The sequence below is a fragment of the Oryctolagus cuniculus genome, chromosome 8 (genome assembly GCF_964237555.1).
Source record: "Oryctolagus cuniculus chromosome 8, mOryCun1.1, whole genome shotgun sequence".
Taxonomy (NCBI): domain Eukaryota; kingdom Metazoa; phylum Chordata; class Mammalia; order Lagomorpha; family Leporidae; genus Oryctolagus; species Oryctolagus cuniculus.
In genome coordinates this window covers 13,132,487-13,148,549 of record NC_091439.1, presented here as the reverse complement: position 1 = coordinate 13,148,549, position 16,063 = coordinate 13,132,487, and the positions used below count along the sequence as shown (strand labels likewise).

At 41.4% G+C, this 16,063-nt stretch overlaps 1 protein-coding gene and 1 pseudogene across 5 annotated transcripts in view; one reads left to right on the top strand and one right to left on the bottom strand.

Moving 5' to 3' along the window:
- Nucleotides 1-16,063, top strand: part of FHIP1A (FHF complex subunit HOOK interacting protein 1A) — a 307,224-nt gene that overhangs the window by 53,754 nt on the left and 237,407 nt on the right. The gene's annotated exons all lie outside the window — the stretch shown is intronic.
- LOC100357409 (large ribosomal subunit protein uL29-like) overlaps nucleotides 2,635-16,063 on the bottom strand; it is a 44,178-nt pseudogene continuing 30,749 nt past the window's right edge.

Here is a 16,063-nt window from a genome sequence, read left to right as displayed (position 1 = left end):
GGATTATGATATGACAAGCCTGTGCTTCTTGATTCAGGCTTATCACCTTGGAGGTGAATCAGGAACTCTTGTAATTATGGGTGTGAAAGACTAGTTGCCATTTCTTTTTTTTCCTGTTTGGGCCAAGAACTTTGTTCCTGCAGGTAACTTTGGATATGGTTGTGTGATTCAGGACCAGCCCTGCCAAAAGGTAGGCATTTTGCACTACAAAGACTGTGAAATGGCTGTTTTACAGACTAAGGATACAATTAAGCTTGATGCCTTTCCTCTCTATCCCCCAAATTTCATATTCATATTTATGGCAAAGTTTGTTTAAAGCATTTCACGTGCCTAAAAATTATAGTGCAATGAAGAAAGCAGGGCAACGTTTAGGCAAATTAGGCCTCAGAAATCGGAAGCAGAAGTAGTACAAAAGAAGTCTGGGGAGACACAGGTATTTCTTTGAGGGGCATTTTTTATATTCTGAGAGTTCTGTGTTTCACTCTAATGTTGCATTATGACTGTCTGAAATATTAGTGTAAAGTGAGTTAGAGTGTTTTTAAGTACATCTCTCTAACATTTAGCTTGTGTGTGAAAATGGAAAAACTTATGTGTGTTTTTTTCCCTAGCCTGCTTGTGTGGATTTCACTAAATAGCAGTTCTTAGTGACTTAGGCTAGTGAACAAGAATCATTCATTGCAGTGACTTGACAGAGCTACTCAGCCTTACTGAGAGTTCAAATCCTGATTATGCTTCTATCCCCTCAGCATTCTGCCCATCTGAACTTCTGTTTGTATAGATGATAATTTGACTCTGAGTCTGCTCACTTTAACAATTTCAAGTTCACAGTGTTCTGGATGCACAGTAGCATCACAGGACCTCATAAAATTAATTTTATGCTCACAACGTCATGTAATTTGTACACCCACTGGTTTGAGAATTCACAGAAAATATAATTACAGCTATTGAAGCCAAAGAATATACAGTGTTCCTCTATTATTAGCCAGTCTTCAGCGTCACTGTAATAACAGTGCCTTGTCTAGGAACCCTAAAAACTCTGCCAATGCTTTGTAGGCCTTGCAAACTGAGATAATCGCTGCTGTCATTAATGGAAGCAGGTCATCCCCCCGCAGGGATCCCCAGCTACTTCTGCCTCAAACTGTTTGCTGATTTAATTCTCCTTGGTCTAGTAAAGGAATCCACAACCAACAGCCATGCCTTTCTAAAGGGATAATGGAAGGAGCAGGAATTGGTTAGATTGCTTTCTTGAGATGTGGCATCCTCGAATCTGTTCTAACTTTGGAAGTGTGGAGTTGGTTCATGGAGAGGCCACTTCTTTCAGTGCTGTGGGTGTTTTCTGAAAGGCTTCCCCTCAGTAGACCTGATCTTGGTCTATGGGACCACACCTGTCTGCTATTGCACAGGCTGTAGCACTGCTTCTACAGACTGGGTTTACTTTACTGTTAATTGATTGATTGATGAGTTGTTTCATTTATGCTTAATAAGTAAAAGTCAGCTCTGTGTAGAGAGCTGAGCTAGGCTCTGCAGAGGCATATGCAATAAAAACAAAACACAGTTCTTGTTGAAACTAGCCTGGAAATTAGGATGGAAGCACTGGGTACTAGGGGACATGCACAGCTGGCAGGAAAAAGGATTACATTGTGGGAAAGATGTGTGGCACAGCGAGTTAAGCCCGTCCTTGGGACAACTGCATCTCAAACTAGAGTGCTGGTTTGAGTTCTGGCACCTCTGCTGCTGATCCAGCTTCCTGATAACATATCCTGGGAGGTGTCAGGTGATGGCCCAATGCTAGGGTTCCTGCCACCCATGAGGGAGACCTGGGTGGAATTCTTGGCTCTTGATTTTAGTCAAGCCCAGCCCTTACTGTTGTATTTGGGGAGCTAACCAGAAGATGTAAGTTCTCTTTTCTCCTTTCTCTCTGTTGCACTGCTTTTTAGGTAGATGAAAATAAATAAACCAAAGATTAAAAAAAGTAAACATTAATAAAAAGAGAAAGTGCTACATTGTGTGATATGGAGTGTAAGTGCTGCAGAACTTTAGCGAGAAGAATTGGTCATTTAATTTCCCAGAAAGTGGAATAAAGGGAACCCAGATGAGGAATACCAGGTAGAGGGTTCCTTTCTACTGGTACTGCTGGCTCCTCTTCAGACTCCCTAACAGCCCCTGGGAACGTGTGCCCTGATCCTTCAAAGTCCATTTCATACAATTTTGTTAAAACATACAAATAAGCATTTTAATTTGATATTATCTTTTGTAGAACAGAAGACTTTGAAAACACATAGAACACACAAGAGAAGTCACCTGTCATCTACCACCTAGAAATAGCTGCAGAAATGACCCCACCTTATTTTTTTTCTAAGTAGATGATTTTGATTATATTTACTTTAGATTCTCAGTCTAGAAGGTAGAGAGAGATTCCATAAAAAACAAATAAATTAAACTCTTACAGGATTACTCTGGTTATTATGAAGATAATTCTGGTTACGTCTTACCTTTTACTTCACAGTTCTTTTGAAAATTTTCTTGTGACTATTGAACAAAGCATATTTTTTTAGAGTGTTTGAAAGCAAATAGCCTTATTTAATTAAGTTGATCAGTTAGTTACTTTATTTCAGTGGCAGCCGTCTTGCGTGTTTATTGACGCAATGGGGCTCCAGCCTTGACCGCATACTTGCACGGAGGGTGCAGCCGCACCTTCCGCTGCTTCTTGGTCTTCAGGTTCTCCTCGCGTTTGTTGCGCTGGTGGCGCACTGTGTGTATCTTCCTGGGCTGCAGGTCCAGGGACTTGTTCTTCTTGTCCTTGTGGAATTTCTTGAGGTTTTCCTTCTGGGTCTGGTGAATAGCAGGGAAAACATAGGCTATGGATTTGTGGACAACTCTGATCTTGGAGAGCATGGACGCTGTGCCACCTGTTTGACGTTGCGCGGCTAGGACGGCGCCACTTTCAGGTCATCTCCCTGTTTCAGAAGCTCCTCTTTGTTCTTGCCACCAAGGTCTTGAGCCTTGGTCTTGGCCTTGAGCACACAAGCCCTGCTGCCGCCGCTGCTCTTAGGGAAAGAGAAATGACCTTATTTTATTTAATTTTTTGAATGTATAATGATTTATTTTTTCATACATACAACTTTAGGAATATAGTGATTCTTCCCACTGTACCTGTACTCCCACCCCTCCTCCTCCTCCCTCTCATATTCCCATTCTTATTTTATGAAGATTATTTTCAATTAACTTTATACACATACGATTAACTCTATACTAGGTAAAGAGTTCCACAAATTGTATGAAAGAAAAAAAAAAAGTTTCCTCAACGGTCGAGGATGAAGGCTATTCAAAATCATTGCATCTTGGGGCTGGTTCTGTGGTATAGTGGGTAAAGCCACCCCTTGCAGTGCCAGTATCCCATATGGGCACTGGCTTGAGTCTTGGCTGCTCCACTTCTGATACAGCTCTCTGCTATGGTCTGGGAAAGCAGTGGAAAATGGCCCAAGTCCTTGGGCTCCTGCACCCACGGAGAGACACAGAAGAAGCTCCTGGTTTCAGATTGGCACAGTTCTGGCCATTCCTGCCATCTGGGGAGTGAACCAGTGGATGGAAGACCTCTCGTTCTTACTCTCTCTCCCTCTGCCTCTCTGTAATTGTCTTTCAAATAAATAAATTTTTTTAAAGATTTATTTTACTTGAAAGTCAGAGTTACACAGACAGAGGAGAGGCAGAGAGAGAGACAGAGAGAGAGAGAGAGAAATCTTCCATCTGCTGGTTCACTCCCCAGTTGGCTACAATGGCCGGAGCTGCACTGATCTGAAGCCAGGGGCTTCTTCCGGGTCTCCCCCATGGGTGCAGGGGCCCAAGGACCTGGGCCATCCTCCACTGCCTTCCCAGGCCATAGCAGAGAGCTGGATTGGAAGTGGAGCAGCCAAGACTTGAACCGGCGCCCTTATGGGATGCTGGCACTGCAGGCGGTGGCCTCACCCGTTAAGCCACAGCACTGGTCCCCAAATAAATAAATTAATATTAAAAAAAGTCATTGCCTCTTGAAGTGTTAATTTCATTTCTATAGATTATCTTTTAGGTGCTCTGTTAGTTATCACAGATCAGGGAGAACATATGGTATTTGCCCTTTTGGGACTGGCTTATTTCAATGTCCAGTTTCATGCATTTTGTTGCAAATGACAGGATTTATTTTTTTTTTTACCATTGTTTACTGTTTAATGATGTATATATGCTATAATTTCTTTATCTTCAGTTGATGGGCATTTTGGTTGATCCCATATATTAGCTATTGAGAATTGAGCTACAGTAAACATGGGGGTACAGATAACTCTTTCAAATGCTGATCTCATTTCCCTTGGGTAAATTCCCAAGAGTGAGATGGCTGGGTCATAAGGTAGGTCTATGTTCAGATGTCTGAGGTATCTCCATACTGTCTTCCACAGTGGCTGTACCAGTTTACTTTCCTACCAGAAGTGGCTTAGGGTACCTTTTCCCTCACATCCTCGCCAGCATTGTGGTTTTGATTTGCATTTCTCTGATGGCTAGTGATCCTGAGCATTTTTTTCATGTGTCTGTTGGCCATTTGTATTTCCTCTTTTGAAAACTGCCTGTTTAAGTCCTTTGCCCATTTCTTAACTGGGTTGGTTGTTTTGTTATTGTTGAGTTTCTTGATCACTTTATATATTCTGGTTATTAATCCATTATCAGTTGCATAGTTTGCAAATAATTTCTCCCATTCTGTTGGTTGCCTCTTCACTTTCCTGAGTGTTTCTTTTGCAGTCTGCCTCTCAATTTGATGTATTCCCATTTATTAGTAGTGGCTTTGATTGCGTATGCCTCTGGGATGCCCTTATTTTAAAGACGATGTTTTCAATGGACAGACTTTGGGGAATAATAGGAGATGGTGATTTTATAAAACCTTAAAGAGAGTTATGTCTGTTTGGTTTACTCCTTAAATGCCCACAACAGCAGGGGCTGGGCTAGGCTAGGCTAAAGCTAGGAACTATGAACTCCATCCTGGTCTCCCACATGGGTATTTGAGCCACCATCTGTTGCCTCCCAGGTGTATTAGTAGGGAGTTGTTCCGGAAGTGTGCGTAGTACTGTGACTTGAACCAGGCACTTAGATACGGGTTGCAGGTGTCCCAAGCAGTGACTTAACCCACTACACTGTAGTGCCCACCTCAGAAAAATATTCAGTGTCAGAAACTTATTTTTTTTCCTTCTTTTTAAAAAAATTTTTATTTAAGTTATACAGATTTAATATATTTCATATATACAGATTTAGGAACATAGTGACACCCCCCCCAAAAAAAAAAAACACCTTAATTTGTGATAGGTGTGAAGCTATTAGGTGACTTTCAGACCTTGGCTACTGACAGGGGCACTTGGAATAGGAAAGTCTCTGGGCGGGGTCCTTCTGCATGGAGGAGTAAGCCTTGGCTTCCAAAGTACATTTTCTGAATCTGCCATCATTATATTTGCTTTGGCATTTTGTGCCAGACTAGGAAAGGAAGCTGTGGGATTCTGTATTTTAGAAAAATCTCACCAGCTCTCCATGTTTGAAAAATTATTACTGACTATCAAAATGCAAAGTAGCTTTTATTCCTTTTCCCTCACCTGTTACATATGTGCATTAACTGATATTTCTTAATCTTTTCGGGAATTGGTGACTCCTTGCCTTTGTTTTAAAAAAAGCGCTTATTTAGTATAATGTCTGACTGCCCTAATCCTATAATGTCTTTTTTTTTTTAAAGATTTATTTATTTATTTGAAAGGCAGAGTTAGAGAGGCAGAGGCCAAGAGAGAGAATCTTTCATCAGCTGGTTCACTCCCCAAATGGTCACAACAGCTGGAGCTGGGCCAATCCAAAGCCAGGAGCTTTTTCTGGGTCTCCCACATGGGTGTAGGGGCCCAAGGACTTGGACCATCTTCTACTCCTTCCCAGATCATAGCAGAGAGCTGGATTGGAATTGGAGCAACCAGGTCTTGAACTGGCGCCCATATGGGATGCTGACACTGCAGTTGGCGACTTTATCCACTATGCCACAGCACCGACCCCCTAATGTCTGTATTTAAAAAACACATTCCCTGGGCAAGTGTTGTGGTGCAGCATATTAAGCCGCCAGTTGGGGACATCTGTATCCTGCCAGCTAACCTGATTTAAGTCCTAATTTTGCTTCCCTTCCAGCTTCCTGATAATTTGCCTGGGAAGCAGCAAATGATAGCTCAGGTACTTGGGTCCCTGCCACCATGTAGGAGACCTGAATTGAATTCCTGCCTCCTACTTTCAGCCTGGCATGACCCAAACTTTTTGGGGGCATTTGAGAAGTGAACCAGTGGATAGGAGATCTGTTTCTCTCTCTGTCTTGACCCCTCTCTGTCACTCTGACATTTAAAAAACAAACACATCTTTAAAAGTCATCCTATAGTCCTGAGATCTTTGCTGTGTGTGTGTATGGTGGGATACAAACTCAGAGGCTGGGCAGATAGTATAAAAATAATATAAGGTTTTAGGGGACCAAGGAGTTATAAGGACTGTGACAGATTGGAGAATGCTTCTCTCTCTGAAGATAGTGGAAAAACAATAAAAAATATATACTTTGATGGCTAAATAGAAAGTCAGGTTTTGATCTGAATCCTGCCAGTTTTGAGTCCTGTATTTAGTAGATTATTAGTATAGTAAAAATAGGTAACATTTATTGAGAGTGTACTATGTGTTGGACTTAACACATTTTCTCATTCTTTCTTCACAGTAAAGATAAGTATTACTGTTATCCTTATCTTAAGACATTAAGGCTTAGAGATGTTATTTGCCCATGTATCAAAGATAGTAAGTAATGGGATCAAAGGCATGTTTAACTGACTTTGGATCTTGAGCTCTGTGATGTGTTTTGTTTTTAAGGCACATAAGTTTGAATTGCAGTGGGTAGAGAAAAAATAGCCAGTCATTGGTTATACTACTCAAAGTATGGGACCAGCTGGTTTTGTGACCGTGCAGGAAGGAGTCAGGCCTGGGAGAAAGGGCAGAGTTCTTGGTCTTAGGGGAAGAGCAAACAGCAGGCAGAGGTGTGCTGCAGTACAGACAGGCTCTGGAAAAGTCTTTAGCAGATGCCATGGGAGGGGATTACCTTGGTAGGGGTAAAGAAAGTATTGGTTTATGTGAGAAGAAAATGTGGGTGGAGTTTGAGGAGTGAGAAGGTGGGCAGCATATAAGAGTGGAAAATCAGACAAAATGGAAGTTTAGTAGCAGCTTCTAATGTAGTTTTTTTGCAGATGGGGGTAAGATCTGCTGGAATATTTTGTGTTCTTGGCTCCTTAACTGTGTGTGAAGGAATACAAGTATCTAGAGGTACAAAGAACTAAAATGTATGGGGTCTGAGATTTAATCCAGGGCTTCCTGTTACAGTATACTTTAAAACTAAATGAGGTTTTAGTCTGGACACAGGGGACTGTCCTTTGTGGGGTTTATCTCATCAGCTCCTCCTCACATGCACAGAGTTGTTTTCTGGGGCATAGTGGATCTCTATCAGCACTAGTGGCATTTCCTGTGATATTTAATAGAAAAGGGTCATAAAGAAAGTATTCTCACAAACCTCTGGTTGAACTAACCAACACCACCAAAATGTTTGCCTTTTAACATAGCACCATTAAACAAACAAACGGCTGATTTGTGCATTATCACTCTCAAAGCCACTCTGTCTAAGTGACTTTAACACAAGGAAATGAAAGGTAAAGTCAAACTGTTCCTAACCGGCTACACATGAACATGAACCCTGGGAAACACAGCAGCCTCTGTGAGAGGCCAGTCTGCATAAACCTCACAGGGCTCTAAAGAGAATTAAAGAAAAAAAAATACACACGATAAAATTTTGAGGACTGTGTCTTGACATTTTTCCTGAAAAATGAGTGTGCACTACACAAATATATGGGAAGATAAGATTTAGTGAGTTTGCTTTCTGCCACCTAAACACTTTAAAATAGATATGAAAGGAGGAGAAAGCAAACTTGCTTGTTAGAAACTTAATACTGCTGGAAGAAAGGGGTGGGAGTGGGGCCAAAAATAGAGTGTGAGTGGGTATAGAGAAGCTGTTCTGTTTCATTGGTTGTTTCATGGGTTTAAAATGATCGCTTTCCTAGAAGCAACAAGAAAAACTGGTCCAGTTTGTTTTCAGAGTTGAAAGTAAATACTATGTAAGCAGCCCCTGGCTTTGCAATGGTGCCATCTGGAATATCATTTCAGAATTTGGCCAGGTCTCTAGTGATTTATGTTTAGTAAACAAGATTTTCTTCAGCTTCCTATTGTGAAAGAGCAAATGGTTTGGAGTTTAGGTTGCTACTTTTCAGCCTCTTTTGATGGCTCTGTGAAGGTGATTCTGCATTAATCTCTGTTGTGTTTCTGTAGTGCTGGTTTGCCACACTGATTTTTGAAGCAAGAAACCAGAACAGTGTTTGAAGCTAGAATGGCGTAAAATATTAATACACTTGTTATAGAACTACCAAAAACTGCTTCTGTTTCTTAAAGTTGTTGAGCTAGAGAGGGGGAATGAGAAAGCTTCTGCACAAACTTGAGATTAAGGTTTCTGCATTTTTTTTGCATCATAATACAGATACTCTTAATTTTATGAACAAATGAAATGGAATCACAAGGTAGCTATTTTCAGTGTTTGTGATTTTTCATGATTTAGTTTAATTTTTCCCCAACATAGGAAAGTATTTCTTTTTGAAATTGTGGCTATGTAATGAAAAATGATATCTCCTTTAGATAGTTGAAGATACATTATTCTGATAATGTGAATAATAATACTTCATTTATTAAAATGTAGATAAAATTGTAGTATGTTCTACATTTAAATTAAATATTTTTATTTTTAAAAAATAAACTTATCTTGGGACTGGTGTTGTGCTGTTAGCAGGTTAAGCTACTGCCTGTGATACTGGCATCCCATATGGGTGCTGGTTCATGTCTTGGCTGCTCCACTTCCATCCAGCTCCTTGCTAACATGCTTGGGAAAGCCATGGAAGATGGCCCAAATACTTAGGCTCCTGCTACCCATGTGGAAGATCTGGATGAAGCTCCCGGCTCCTGGCTTTGCCCTGGCACAGCTCAGCTATGCAGCCATTTGGGGAGTGAACCAGTAGATAGAAGATCTCTCTATCTGTAACTCAGACTTTCAAATAAACAAATCTTTAAAAAAATAAACTCATCTTGGGGCCGGTGTTGTGGTGTAGAGCCACTGCCTGCATTGCTGGCATCTCATGTGGGTGCTGGTTTAAGACCTGGCTGCTCCACTTCCAATCCAGCTTTCTATTGTGGCCTGGGAAAGCAGTGGAAGATGGCCCAAGTCCTTGGGCCCCTGCACCCACCCGCCTGGGAGATCTGGAGGAAGCTCCTGGCTCCTGGATTTGGATCAGCTCAGCTCTGGCCATTGCAGCTGTTCAGGGAATGAACCAGCAGATAGAAGACCCCACCACCCCCACCCCCGCTTCTGCCTCTCTGTAACTCTGACTTTCAAATAAATAAAAATAAGTCTTTAAAAAAAAACTCATCTCTTCAGTTTTTCTAAGAACTTTCTATTTACTATTTTTTTATTTATTTAAGAGAGAGAGAGAGACTCAGAGAATTTCCAACTGCTGGTTGAGTCCCCAAGGGCCTGCAACAACCAGAACTGGGCCAGACTGAAGCCAGGAGTCTAGAACTCAGTCTAGGTTTCCTATGAGGTCATTACCTACGGCCTTCCAGGTAGTGAATTAACAGGAAAACTAGAATTAGAAATGAAGCCAGGGCCGGTGCCGCGGCTCAGTAGGCTAATCCTCCACCTTGCGGCGCCGGCACACTGGGTTCTAGTCCTGGTTGGGGCACTGGATTCTGTCCCGGTTGCCCCTCTTCCAGGCCAGCTCTCTGCTTTGGCCAGGGAGTGCAGTGGAGGATGGCCCAAGTACCTGGGCCCTGCACCCCATGGGAGACCAGGATAAGTACCTGGCTCCTGTCATCGGATCGGCACGGTGCGCTGGCCACAGCACGCCAGCCGCGGCGGCCATTGGAGGGTGAACCAATGGCAAAGGAAGACCTTTCTCTCTGTCTCTCTCTCTCTCTCTCTCACTGTCCACTCTGCCTGTCAAAAAAAAAAAAAAAAAAAAAAAAAATGAAGCCAGGACTTGAAAATAGGCATTCCAGTATGGAATGTAGGCATCCAAGTGGTGTCTTAACCACTGCACCAAGTGCCTGCCTCTAAACAATTTTTAAAGATCCTATATTCAAGATCTTCCTATTGTTAGGCTTAAATTTGTGTGAAGATGTAAACATTTTAATAAAGAAATGATTTTATTTTATAAGGCTGAAAAAATATTAGTAAAGTGTTTTGGGGGTATAATGTTTATGAAAAATGTATAGTATGTATTTCATATTCCCTGCAGATAAAAATAGCTACTCACATCTAGCTAGTAAGTCTCCATTCTAGTATCCACCACCAACACCTCTTCTTCAATCTTGAGTTGAAGGTGTCTACCTAAACTGCTATCTTAATATTGAACATGCAGCTCAAAACAAGCAGAAGATAAAATGTGTAGAGAAGGTCACTCTTTCAGATTCTATCAGCTATTTTCAATCTGATTCTGCCTTGGCAGCAAACCATGTAATTGTCATTTTGTCTCATTAGTTGACCCTAGTCTTGAAAAGAACAAGTTTACTAGTCTTTTTAAATTGCCTTCTTACAAATTTTAATATCCAAAGTCAGCTGATAAATTTAAATTGGTGATTAGATAGACTAAGGTCAAGTAAAAGTTCTGAGTAGATCAGGAATTCAGTGGAGGAGGGAAATGAAGAAAAGAATGACTTTGTGACTGTTGAGGAATGGAAGATTTCTGAAGTATTTGTATTCAGAAAATGAGATAGGGCTTATACTGTATAGTTGTATGAAAATGTATATGATGTTTATTTCATTAATATTTTCCTTAGTGCATTTTTGTTTGCATTTAAATAGGCCACCCGTTCTTGCAGAGAAATAGAGGCTTAGATGATTAGAAGGCTGAAGAAAACCAGACGAAGACAGGGTGGTTAGGTGTGCAGCCTCTTCAAGGGTAACGCCAGCAGTAACCTGAGGTATGACATACAGAGGAAAGAGGGCTACAAAGCAGGAGGTGAGGAGGTATTTTGGAAGAGAGGTTTGTTTTTTGAGAAAACATTTGTTGTTGAGTGAAATATTACATGCACGCCTCTCTGGGAGTAGGAGAGAGCCAGGTTTCCCAGCAAATGGCTAGGTTTGTTTTGTTGATGCTGCCTTGCTGGGTCTGAGGTTTGTGGGACGTGGCAGTTGGCCTCGTGTTTGTGTGAGAATAAAAGTAGACAAGGATATAGGGGGCTATATTAGTTCCCAGGGAAACTGGAGACAGCAGTTTGTGTGACCTTGAAGGGAGTGGAAGACGTTTGATCAGATAACCTAGTTGAGTCAGATCTGAGCAGCCTAACAGTCTCATCCCTTTTACCTCCCTCCCTCCCTCTCCCCTCTCCCCTCCCTCCCTCCCTCCCTTCCTTCCTCCCTTTTTCTTTTTATTTATTTATTTGGAAGGCAGAGAGAGAAGTCTTTTATCTGCTGGTTCACTCCCCAAGTGGCCACAATGGCTGTAGCTGGGCTGATCTGATCCAAAGCCAGAAGCTTCTTCTGGGTCTCTCACATGGGTGTAGGGACCCAAGGACTTGGGCCATCTTTTACTCTTTCCCAGGCCATAGAGGAACTGGATGGAAGTGGGCAGCTGGGACTCAAACTGGCACCCATATAGATGCTGGCACTGCCAGGGGGTAACTTTACCCACCATGCCACAGTGCTAGCCCTTCCCCCCACCCCCATCACTTTTTCTTGAATCATCCCTGACCTGTAGGACTTTGGGCCTGGGACCTGCTCTGTAGTACATTGAGGATAGAACAGGTCATAAAGAATTTTGAGAAATGTGTCATTAGAATTTCCCTCTAGAGGTGGGTATTATGGGGCAGCAGGTTAAGCCACCGCTCACATTCCATATTGGCGCCTGGTGCAAATCCCTGCTACTCTGGGCTTGCAAGCCGTGTTCCTGCTAATGCACTTGGAGGCAGCAGATGATGGCTGAAGAATTTGGACTTCTGCTGTCCTTGTGGAAGACCTGGCTAGGATTCCTTGGTTCCTGGCTTCAGACTAGCCTAGCCCTGTCTGTTGCAGGCATTTGGGGAGAGAACCAGTGGATGTAGGATCTCTTTCTATCTCTCACGTCTGTCTGTCACTCTGATTAAAAAAAAAAAAAAAAAAAGGAACTAATTCCCCTCTTGTTGCTTACAGGTCTCTCCCGAGTTTGGGAAGAGAAGTCACATGTTCATATCTATAAATTTCTCCATTATATATTTCCATTCAAAAGGATGCATTCATAGAATATTAACTCAAAGAAGTGGTAGCATTTTGGGCATGCCTTTGACTAAGTATTCAGGTGATATTTACAGTGGGGTCATACTATATGCATATTTTGTTCAGTGAAAACTCAACTGATACACTTGGCCAAAAGAAATAAAAAAGTCAAGGAATAGCAATTGAAATATGATAAACATAGTCTTGGAGTGAACCCAGATAGGAGATGGGAGCCTGCTGTTAGGAGATTTAATTTGTTTGCATGTTTGAGTGTTTTAGGTTAACAGCACAGCCCTCAAATGCAAGCCAACTACTTCCTGTGGTGTTTACCTGAACGGACAATAATGTTTTCTAAGGATCAGATAGACTTGCTTATCTTGCACATACAGAGAAATAAAATATTATTTACTTAATGAGCAATTTCAGGTACTTTTCAGGGTAGTTTTGGTTATTTGTAAATAAAATAAAGCTGTTAGTAAAATGTATGCCTTGATTGACTTTAGACTGAACTGAATTCCATGTACCATTTGCTATGACTTCAGTCTTGATTGGTTGAGAGTAGGTATTTCAGAGCACCCTTACTACTGGCCCATGTGTTATTTGTCATTGCCCAACGAGCTTAGAAAATATTTTTGTTGAACGAAATAATGAATTTGTAATACCTTTACCTGATACCTTCACCACCTTCAATGGTCCTTAGAGCATGGGGACATTCTGGCTGCTTTGGTTGAGAGGAACTGAGTTGTGCAGAGTGGTTTAGATTGTCTGTTGGAACTGGATTGCAGGTTACTGACTTACTGAGACTATCTTTTCTTCCCAGCCCTAGGTACTGCCAAAAGCAGGTAGCAGAGAGGGAGGTTGAAAGTAGAGTGAAGGTGTGTATAAGGTGCCAGTGGCCTTGAAGAAGCTGTTACCATTCTTTCTATTTTATAGCAAATTTGTGTCTTTTACACCATGACAGGGCATGATATTCACTTCAGATAGTTTTGGCATCCCAGAAAGGGACAGCCTTTAACTTAGAAAGTTCTAGTTCTTCCTTTGCTCTTTGCATACTGTTTTGAATGCTGGTGTTAAGGGCGCCTTACAAATTAAGTTGCTAGTAAAAATATGCCCATCTACCCTTCAAGTCTCTCTTCTTTCAACTGTGGTCCAGTACTTTATACACAGCTTGTTTGTTAGCTCACAAATATGTATCATAAAGAAAAGTGTTAACTCTTCAGTGGGTGGCCTTGTTCAGTGGCAGTCATGAGCATGAGGCCTCTTACCCTCTGTTTCACAGCACCACTACGACACTTACAGAAAAGATCCTGCTTCCCTAAGATATCTGTCTGACCAAGTGAGATTAAGTCACGATAATTACCGTTGGAGTTTGTTTTTTATATTCCATTAACAGGAGTTCAGCTGCTGCCTTCAGTGAGTTTGGAAGCTCCTGTGTATGATGTCCACACCTTTGTCCCAGACACAAACATGTGACTGTTAGCCACTTGTTCTATGCAGTTTGTAGCCTTTGTCAGCCTCCTGGGCTAGTTTGATATCTTTATCTTTGTAATGTGTCACTTTTTTACTGTTATTAAAAAATCACAAATGAGGCAAAGAAATCCAGTGGTTTTTAAAAGTATTTTTCTGCAAAGTGACAATAAAGCTATTACAAAAAGTAATTAATACCAGGAACTTCTGGCTCAGAGAGGAACAGATGAAAAGCTGAAAGCTGCCTTCATTTCTTTACCTTTCTCCACCCCAACCCTTGAGGTATCTAGGGCTCTGTGGAGCTCAGTTTTAAACCACAGCTCTGGAGTACTGGATGGGTTGATAAGTGTTAAGTACATCTTCCTAGCACAATTTCCTGTTTATTACTTTCTGAGGGTAAATTTTTAAACAAAATTGCCCCATGGTCTCCTCTACACTTATTCATGGTGTTAATTACCTACAGATGCTCACCTGTCATCAAGAAACTTGTGTACCTTCAATCTATTCAATCCAGCTGTAGATGCCAGAGTTGAAAGACTGATCTAGGTGACAAGATGCTACTGTTTTTTAATTTGGTGATGAGAGTGGCATCTGGAGGCCACTGTGAAAGTGCTTAACAGGTTGCCATGTCCAACATGAGACAGACTCTTAATTGTACAGCTCACTGATCCTCAAAGCCTGGTCCTGATTAGCAGCATCTCCTGAAATTTTTTGGAAATTCTTTGCTTCTGCTCTAGAACTGCTAAATCAGAGGATGGCGCTCAAGCCCAGCAATTCCTATTGAATCAAATTTTTTTTTGATTTTATTATATTTTAAATGTAAACAAAAAATAAAATTAAATAAATAAAAATTTTAAGTATTTGAAAAGCAGAGTAACAGAGAGAGAAGGAATGAAAGAATGAGAGAGGGAGAGAGATTTTTTGTCGGCTGCTTCACTGAGTGAGAGAGAGAGAAAGAGAAAGAGAAAGGAAGAGAGAGATCTTTCATCTGCTTCAGTTCTCAAATGCCTGGACACGCCAAAGCTGGAATTCAGTAACTCCATCCAGGTCTCTCATGTGGGTGGGTACTTGGGTTATCATCTGCTGCCTCTTAGGGCGCTCATTAGCAGAAAGCTGGATCAGAAATGGAAGCTGTACCTGAACCCAGGCACTCTAATATGGGATGTGGGTGTCTCAGTGGTGACTTAACTCTCTGTGCCACAGTACCCAGCCCTGTATGTTAAAATTTGAGAACTACTGAAATTGTGGAACTCACTTATGGTGCCAAGACTTTGTTTGGGGTGTCTTAACTCTGCCCCCCTTCCCACAGTACTCTTATTGCTTTGCTATAGAAATTTGGTAATTTTTTTTTTAATCTTAGGGAAGTACCTAGAAACTTCAGCTTCAAAACTAATGACCTAGCTTGGACTTACAGGTAGCTTGTCATCCTTAAGCTCTTTTTATTTGGACATTCTCAAGCAGGCACTGGATGTGTATGAATGCTATTTTTCAGATGTTGCCTTAGTTGAAAACCTGATTGTTTAACAAAAGAAGTCATTTTCTGCTTGACCTATCAGAGCCTCATTTGTCTGACTATTGCCAAGGTAACTCGGGCATTGAAGAACTTTCAACTTCACGTCTCCAGTGGGGGTCTGACAGAGGATTTCCTGAATGCTGTGCCGATGTTACTTGATCATCCTGTCGGGGGTACTTCGTTATCGTTATAAGCTTGCGTCTTTAAGTTTATCTAGACAGTCATTCAAGAGCCTGGAGCTGAGATTACTAGCCTGGGATCCCAAGAACCACCCGTTATACCAGAGAAACCAGCTTTGCCTGAATACTTGGATATGCTTTTTTTGTGGATTGAAGGTTTATAGTTTCCATCAAATTCTGGAAAGGATCAATTCCCTCCTTCCTCCCATTACTGCTTCCCCTTGAAACCATTACTTTAGTTGCTTTTGAATAATAGTTTTAAGAAGTTTTCACAAGATTTATAGCCATTTGAACTGGAAGAGGGTTCCATTCAATTCTGGCAGTCCTATTTTAGCCTGTCTTGTCTACGTAAGTGCTACTGTGTACATTAAGTAGAATAAGACTGGTTCTGTGCTTGTGTAGTCTTTTCTGTTTTTGTTGGTTGGGAATGGTGCACACTTGTTGCTGACAACAACCAAAATGCATTTAGATAGTGCTTTGCAGAGTATTCAGTAACTTCAGATATTCTTGCTTTTAAGGATTCAATCCTGTGAGGTGTATAGAGCA